Below are 8,731 nucleotides of genomic sequence, written 5' to 3'. Positions count from 1 at the left end.
CAGTTTCCCTCAACTGAGGGCTTTGATTTTCAGAGATGGTTATTTGCTTGAATGAGATGCCATGTACACTGCTTGCTAACTTGCTATCTTGCATTTACCAGTGGGGGAGGCACTTGTCGCTTCTGGGACTTTTCCTGGATGTCTGCTCACTGCCATATTTAAAACCCACCAGTGCACCATCGCCAGCCATGAGTAGCCCTTCACATACATGTAGTTGGTGGGTGGGGGGGAACGAGAAAGAAAATCATCTGAGGGCACTGAGGTAGCAAGGGTGTAACTGCATTGGAAATAAAAACTCTTGTTCATAAATGTGTTGCCATTTGAATTATCACCTGTATGATATAACAGCAGTTACTATGGCAGCCAAAGTATCAAGTTGCCCTTAGCACCATTCCATGTTCTAACCCTGTCTAAGAGGGTGCTTCTCTTTCCTAAATGTTTTTTCAGTGCGGAGGAGTGACCCAACCCCCTCCAATTTCCTGTAGGACCTGCAGGATTGACCATGGCCCACTCCCCGGACTGTAATGATATTTAAGAACACCATGAGAACTGCGGATGCTGAAAATCAGAAACAAAAACAGAAATTGCTGGAAAAAACTCAGCAGGTCTGGCAGCATCTGTGGAGAGAAATCAGAGTTAATGTTTCGGGTCCAGTGACCTTTCTTCAGAACTGATGGCAGCTAGGAAAAAGTTGGCTTTATTGCAGGAGATAGGGTGAGGAGAGGGGCTAAGGAGTAAACGATAGGTGGAGATAGAGCCCAAAGAGAGAGAAGGACAGTTGGACAGATGAAACTGTGGATAAAGTAAGCCTAGGAGAATAGCTGCTAATGGGGACTATTAGCGGCTAACAATGGGTTGTGTGTAATCACAAACCGTATGAGGACATGTCTGGTGTGTGGATGTTGGGGTAAGAACTTGATATTGAGTCCAGAAGAACTGTAGGGTCCCCAAGTGGAAAATGAGGTGCTGTTCTCCCTGCTTGCACTGAGCTTTGCTGGAGCACTGCAGCAAGCCTGAGACAGAGATGTTGGCCAGGGAAGAAGGTGGTATGGTGAAGAGGCAGGTAACTGGAAGCTTTTTGCAGACAGAATGAAGGTGTTCTGCGAAGGGGTCACCCAATGTACACTTTGTTCCCCCTATGTAGAGGAGACCACATTGTGAGCAGCAAATGCAATAGACTAGATTGAGTGAAATGCAGGTAAAGTGTTACTTCACCTGCAAGTTCTGTTCGGACCCTTGGATACTAAAAAGGAGGGAAGTAAATGGACGTAATGATATTTAACCACCTTAACTGGACCATCATTTTTTTTATACACAAGTGAATGCAAGCCCTGATTTACGCAACCTGTCCTCACTGAATTCAAAGTTGGACTATGGCTTTTTTCAAAATTCACTGTGTGCTATATAAAGTGAACGGTAAGAGGCATTTTCAAATGGGTAGAGTGATTTTGTGAGCAATTAAGTAGTGAATAATTAAAATACTTGTTTTTAGTATTGCTTATAATTTGAATTTTTGTCTACTCCAGATCATAATTAGCACTCTGTCACTCAATAGTATGTTGTTACAGATGACTTTTGATATCAGATATTTGGGATAAATATAAGAAGCCTGCACGCTAATTGAAGTTAGTGCCAAGTCTTAAATTACAAACTGCAAATGTGTTGAGTATTGCAGGGATTTACAGAGTTGTCACAGTAATTTTCAACACAGATTTGATTTCTTACCATGAAGTTGGCATATTAGGTTACTCATAATGTTCTTTATATTACAGGAGTGCAGCCATTAGCAGTTATATGGTTTCTCCCATTTTGGCTGCTCCCTTCACTTTGAACAGTGTGAATCTGAATCTGAGGTAAGGTTGCCCAAAACTGCATAGCAAACATAATAGGAAGTTGTTTCTCTGTGTTTGCGGTTGCGTCTCAACATTGCACAGCAGTGACCAGTAGATGAATGAAATGATTTAATAGCAACCATGGTTGACATGATCCTCGAATGGGAATAGATCATCAAAAATAACTCTAGTTGTTACATTCCATTGGAAAGGGCAGCATTTTCTATACTAATTCAAAGTGACTGTATCTGGAAAAATATGAATGGAGCTATTTCAGGCCAGTTTGTATTGGAAGACAGCCTCCCTACAGCTGAAGCAATGGCAGTTATGGATAATGCAGATATCTTGACTTCATGGTGAGTGGGTTTGTTTTCTCCAGTTAACATTATCACTGGGTACTCTATTCTTTGAGAGACTGAGAGAGAAAGACAGACTTATCCAATTCCAGTTACAAATCCATGTTAATGCTCCATCACACAAAAAAATACACATGAGGAACAGTAGATGCTATAAATCAGAAACAAGAGCAGAAATTTCTGGAAAAACTTAGCAGATCCGGCAGCATCTGAGGAGAGAAAGCAGAGTAGCATTGCATGTCGAGTGACCCGTCTTAGGTTGACATTCTCTAGAACATTCTAAAGAGGGGTCACGGGACTTGAAATGTTAACTCTGCTTTCTCTCCGCAAAGGCTGCCAGACCTTCTGAGATTTTCCAGAAATTTCTGTTGTTGTCCCTGAGATACAGTTGTTTTGAGTTTTTTCAATTCTTGAATTCCATACTTTCAAGCTGATTAAACACATTTTTTATCGCCAACCATGTACTTTCCATAAAAGGTGTAAATTAGAAAGGAAGAGGTCTGATTGACTGGTTTTTGTCTCTTCTGATAAAACTATTAATCTCAGTTCATTGTTTATTGATGATTCCATGAAGTTGAGTTCAACCTGTGGTCTGATGATCACTGTGCCCATTATTAAGACTATGTTTTTTCTTTCCTTTCTGAAACAATTTCAGTACATAATTGTCCCAGGTATTCAAATCCAATGATGAAAATTAATAGTTTGTATTTTACATCTGACCTGATATAGCATCTACAGCACCCTAACTACCATTTTAGGACAAACTTTGGCTGTGTGTGTCAGTTCTCAGCTCCAACAAGAGCTTAAGCAAGTTTTTCCTCATCTGAAATGGGCCAAGGAGACTGCAGTACTCCTCGCGGGATGTACAAATATAAGGTGGATTGTTCCAAAATTCCTTCCCAAATACCTCCATGTGCACCCCTTAATCCACACTGGGTGGGGCTTCCCAGCTTTCCCATAATATCTGTTTAACACCCACTATTACCAGGGACACAGTAATGAGACCTAGTCCTTAAAGTGGACCGGGCCATCTGTTGGTGTTAGGATATGCTCAGCCTATTTAATTCCAGGTCTGATAAAGGGTGGTGGGGGGAAAGGGGGGAGGGCAGTGGTGGGAGCGAAAGCAAGCAAAGGAGAGAGAAATAGCGGGCAAAAGAAAGCTCTGAGGCAGAAATAATGAAACAGCATAGATCAAAAAGAGAAAAGAAAACATCATGGGAGAAAGGAAAGTTAAAAACCTTAAAATATCTATGTCCTTACACTACTGTTTGTTCTCTAAGAGCACCTACGAATTTGAGAAGGCTTGTGGGAGACTTGCCTTTATTAATCAAGTCTTTGGAACAAGAGCTAGAAGGTTATATATGACATTAAGCCACAGCAGGAGGTCTGCAGTTTTGGTCACCACACAATAGGAAGGATGTAATTGCACTGGAGAGGGTACAAAGGAGATTCACCAGGTTGTTGCTTTGGCTGGAGTGATTTAGCTACATAGAGTGGTTGGAGAAGCTAGAGTTGTTTTCCTTAGATCTCTCTCTCTCTCTCAAACAACACAGCAACCAGTAATAATGCAAGCTGAAGGGAAATATCCACTTATCGAGAACTCAAGATGCCTGCAATATTCATAGCTGCCGTTCACCCCGGATAATGGTGTGTTCCTTCCCTGGTGCCAGGATCAAGGATATCTCGGAGAGGGTGCAGAATATTCTCAAAGGCATGTGGGACCAGCAGGTGGTTGTTGTACATGCTGGAGCTAATGACATAAGAAGAGATAAGGACAAGATTCTGAGGAGAGAATACAGGAAGTTAGGCAGGAATTTGAAAAGGAGACCCTCGAGGTTAGTAATATCTGGATTACTCCTGGAGCCACAAGCTAGTGAGGGTAGGAATAGGAGAATAGAGCAGATGAATGTGTGGCTGAGGAGCTGGTGCAGGGGAGAAGGATTCACATTTTTGGATCATTGGAATCTCCTCTGGGGCAGCAGTGATGTGCATAAGAAGGATGGATTTCACTTGATTGGAAGGGACTAATATACTGGTGGGGAGATTTACCGCAGCTGCTTGGGAGGATTTAAACTAGTAAGTGGTTATGGGGAAGGAGGGGGTTGTTGTGGGGGCTACCCAGGGAGATATTGAGGAAAGAGAGTAGTCTGAGACTGATGCAGTTGGGAAAAGGAGTAAGTCAAACAGTCAGGGCAGGCAGGTACAAAGCAGAGAACGAGGTAGGACTGATAAATTAAACTGCATTTATTTCAATGCAAGGGGCCTAATAGGTAAGGCAAATGAACTTAGGGCATGGTTGGGAACATGGGACTGGGATATCATAGCAATTACAGAGATGTGGCTCAAGGATGGACAGGACTGGCAGCTTAATGTTTCAGGGTATAGATGCAATAGGAAGGATAGACAGGGGAGCAAGACAGGAGGGGGAGTGGCGTTTTTGATTAAAGATAACATTACTGCTGCACTTAGGGAGGATATTCCTGGAAAAATGTCCACGGATGTCATTTGCGTGGAACTAAGAAATAAGAAAGGGATGATCACCTAATTGGGATTGTACAATAGACTACCCAATAGTCAGCTGGAAATTGAGAAACAAATTTGTAAGGAGATCTGAGTTATCTGTGAAAATAATAGGGTGGTAATGAATGGGGATTTTAACTTTCCGAACATAGACTGGGACTGCCATAGTGTTAAAGGCTTGGATGGAGAGCAATTTGTTAAGAGTGCACAAGAAAATTTTCTGATTCACTATGTGGATGTACCTACTAGAGAAGGTGCAAAACTTGACCTAATCATGGGAAAAAAGGCAGGGCAGGAGACTGAGGTGCCAGTTGGGGAGCACTTTGGGGCCAGCGACCATAATTCGAATAGTTTTAAAGTAGTGATGGAAAAGGATAGACCGGATCTGAAAGTTAACATTCTAAATTGGAGGAAGGCCAATTTTGACAGCATTAGGCAAGAGCTTTCAAAAGTTGATTGGGGGTGGATGTTCGCAGGTAAAGGGATGGCTAGAAAATGGGAAGCATTCAAAAATGAGATAACAAGAGTCCAGAGACAAAATGTTCCTGTTCGGGTGAAGGGCAAGGCTGGTAGATGTAGAGAATGCTGGATGACTAGAGAAATTGAGGTCTTGGTCTGGAAAGAGAAGGAAGCAAATGTCAGGTATAGACAGCAGGGATCGAGTGAATCCCTAGAACAATATAAAGGCAGTAGGAGTATACTTAAGAGGGAAATCAGGAGGGCAAAATAGCTTTGGCAAATAGAGTTAAGGAGAATCCAAAGGGATTCTACAAGTACATTAAGGACAAGAGGGTAACTAGGGAGAGAATAGAGCTCTTTAAAGATCGGCAAGGCCACCTATGTGTGGAACTGCTGGAGATGGGGTGAGATACTAAATGAATATTTTGCATCAGTGCTTACTGTAGAGAAGCATCTGGAAGATAGAGCACGTGGGCAAATAACTAACAACATCTTGAAAAATGTCCATATTGCCACTTTTGGAGTATTGCATTCAATTCTGGTCTCCCTGATATAGGAATGATTTTGTGGAACTAGAAAGGGTCCAGAAAAGATGTACAAGAATGTTGCCAGGGTTGGAGGGTGTGAGTTGTAGGGAGAGGCTAAATATCTTAAAACACATAAAGATGGATAAATCCCTGGGATCTGATCAGGAGTATCCTAGAACTCCGTGGGAAGCAGGGAAGAGATTGCTGCGTCCCTTGCTGAGATATTTGTAGCATCGATAGCCACAGGTGCAGTGCCAGAAGACTGGAGGTTGCCTAACATTGTGCCACTATTTAATATAGGTGGTAAGGAAAAGCCAGGGAACTATAGACTGTGAGCCTGATATCAGTGGTGTGCAAGTTGTTGGAGGGGACCCTGAGGCACAGGATTTACTTTTATTTGGAAAAGCAAGGACTGATTAAGGATAGTCAACATGGCTTTGTGCGTGGGAAATCATGAATCACTAGCTTGATTGAGTTTTTTTAAAAAATCACAAAGAGGATTGATGAGGGCAGAGCAGTGGATGTGATCTATATGGACTTCAGTAAGGCATTCGACAGGGTTCCTCATAGTAGACTGGTTAGCAAGGTTAGATCACACGGAATTTGGATACTGAACAGGCTTAAAAGTAGAAGACAGAGGGTGGTGGTGGGGGGTTGCTTTTCAGACTGGAGGCCTGTGACCAGCAGTGTGCAAAAAGGATCGGTGCTGGGTCCACTTCTTTTTGTCATTTATATAAATTATTTAGATGTGAACATAGGAGGTATGGTTAGTAAGACTGCATGTGACACTAAAATTGGAGGTGTAGTGGACAGTGAAGAAGGTTACCTCAAAATATAATGGAATCTTGATCAGATGCGTCAATGGGTCAAGGAGTGGCAGATGGAGTTTAATTAAAATAAATATGAGGTGCTGCATTTTGATAATGCAAATCAAGGCAGGACTTATACACTTAATGGTAAGGTCCTGGGAGATGTTGCTGAACAAAGACATATTGGAATGCAGGATCATATTTCCTTAAAAATGAAGTTGCAGGTCGATAGGATAATGAAGAAGGTGTTTTGTATGCTTGCCTTTATTGATCAGTGCTTTGAGTAGAGGAGGTTATGTTACAGCTGTACAGGACATTGGTTCAGCCACTTTTGGAGTATTGCATTCAATTCTGGTCTCCCTGATATAGGAATGATTTTGTGGAACTAGAAAGGGTCCAGAAAAGATGTACAAGAATGTTGCCAGGGTTGGAGGGTGTGAGTTGTAGGGAGAGGCTAACAGACTGGTGCTATTTTCCCTGTAGTGTTGGAGGCCGAGGGATGACCTTATAGAGGTTTATAAAATCATGAGGGGTATGGATAGGGTAAATAGGCAAGGTCCTTTTCCCAGGGTGGGGGAGTCCAAAACTAGAGGGCATAGGTTTAAGGTGAGAAGGGTAAGATTTAAAAAGCACCTAAGGGCCAACTTTTTTACACAGAGGGTGGTGTGTATATGGAATGAGATGCCAGAGGTAGCGGTGGAGTCTGGTACGATTACAAAATTTAAAAGACATCTGGTTGGGCATACGAATAAAAAGGATTTAGAGGGATATGGGCCAAAAGCTGACAAATGGAACTGGATTAATTTTGGATATCTGATCAGCATGGCCGAGTTGTGGCAGTGTCTGTTTCTGTGCTGCATATCTCTCTGACTGTATGATTCTATAACTATAGATCATAGAATCCCTACAGTGTGGAAACAGGACCTTCGGCCCAATAAGTCCACACCAACCCTCAGAGCACCCCACCCAGACCCATCCCCCAACACTACAGGCAATTTAGCATGGCCAATTCACCTAGCCTGCACATCTTTGGACTGTGGGAGGAAACCCACACAGCCATGGGAAGAATGTCATCCAAGGCTGGAATCAAACCCTGGCCCCTAGTGCTGTGAGGCAACAGCACTAACCACTGAGCCACTGTGCCATCTCTACAGAACTATAGTTTCAGGTTAAAACCTAACACCTAAAGAATAGCCCAATAACATTTTTTTAAAAAAATCTTTTTCTCATGAATAGCATCCTCTTTTTAAACATTGTACCTGTTTATTTGATGCCATGCCTTTGTTATTTTTCTTGGGGTTAGCAAGCATGACAATTGCTCTTCCTTTCATTCAAGAAAACCTTGCAATTGGCTACAAAAACAGAAGTTGCCGGAAAAGCTCAGCAGGTCTGGCAGCATCTGTGAAGATAAAAATCGGAGTTAACGTTTCGGGTCCGGTGACCCTTCCTCAGGACCTTGCAATTGGCCCCTTGATTGTTTCTGGTGAACTACATCCCTATATTTTTATTGGAATGAGGCACAGTTTATTGCTCAAACAAAATGTTTTTCTTGCAGCAAACTAAGGGGATGAAAACAGAGGAACTAATTCACCCTTCGTTACCTGGATATTGCGTGATAATGAATCACCCCATTTACCTGAAATACTCAGGGTTTCATTGTTGTGTATGAGGTCCCTTTATGAGTGGCAGCAACCAGAGTTATGATGTAAACAGAGTAATAGGTCCAAGTTTAAATGTAATTTTTATTCTCCGGATGTTCTAACACTTAAGTAATAAGTCCAGAGTTATGTCTATGAATTCATAGGCAACTTGATAAGGGCAATAAATGTTGGCCTAGTCACTGACTCCTACGTCTGGTGATTTAAAACAAAGTCACTATCAAGATCCATTACTCAGCTCTGGCTCCGTTGCCATAGAACCTGGGCACGAATTGAAGTTGGCTGTGAATGTACCTACAATCATGCAAAAGTCCCTGGAGATTTGTATTGATACTTGTCGTGGCTGCAGTGTCATCTTAGCTAGCAGATTTTTCATTAAATATAACTTTTCTCATCAGTTGAAATCATTGTGGGTTTCCACCCTAGAAACAGTTTTGCTTAACACAAATGTTTCTATCTCAGGTTTAAAATTAACATCTGATCCAGCATCAACTACCATTTGTTCCAAACCTCAACAACACTATGTGTGTAGAAGTGCTTCCTAACGTCTCTCCTGAATTAATTGGCCCT

Source organism: Rhincodon typus, chromosome 7 (assembly GCF_021869965.1).
Source record: "Rhincodon typus isolate 14 chromosome 7, sRhiTyp1.1, whole genome shotgun sequence".
In the NCBI taxonomy this organism is placed as follows: Eukaryota; Metazoa; Chordata; class Chondrichthyes; order Orectolobiformes; family Rhincodontidae; genus Rhincodon; species Rhincodon typus.
Note: the sequence above shows the minus strand (reverse complement) of the source record.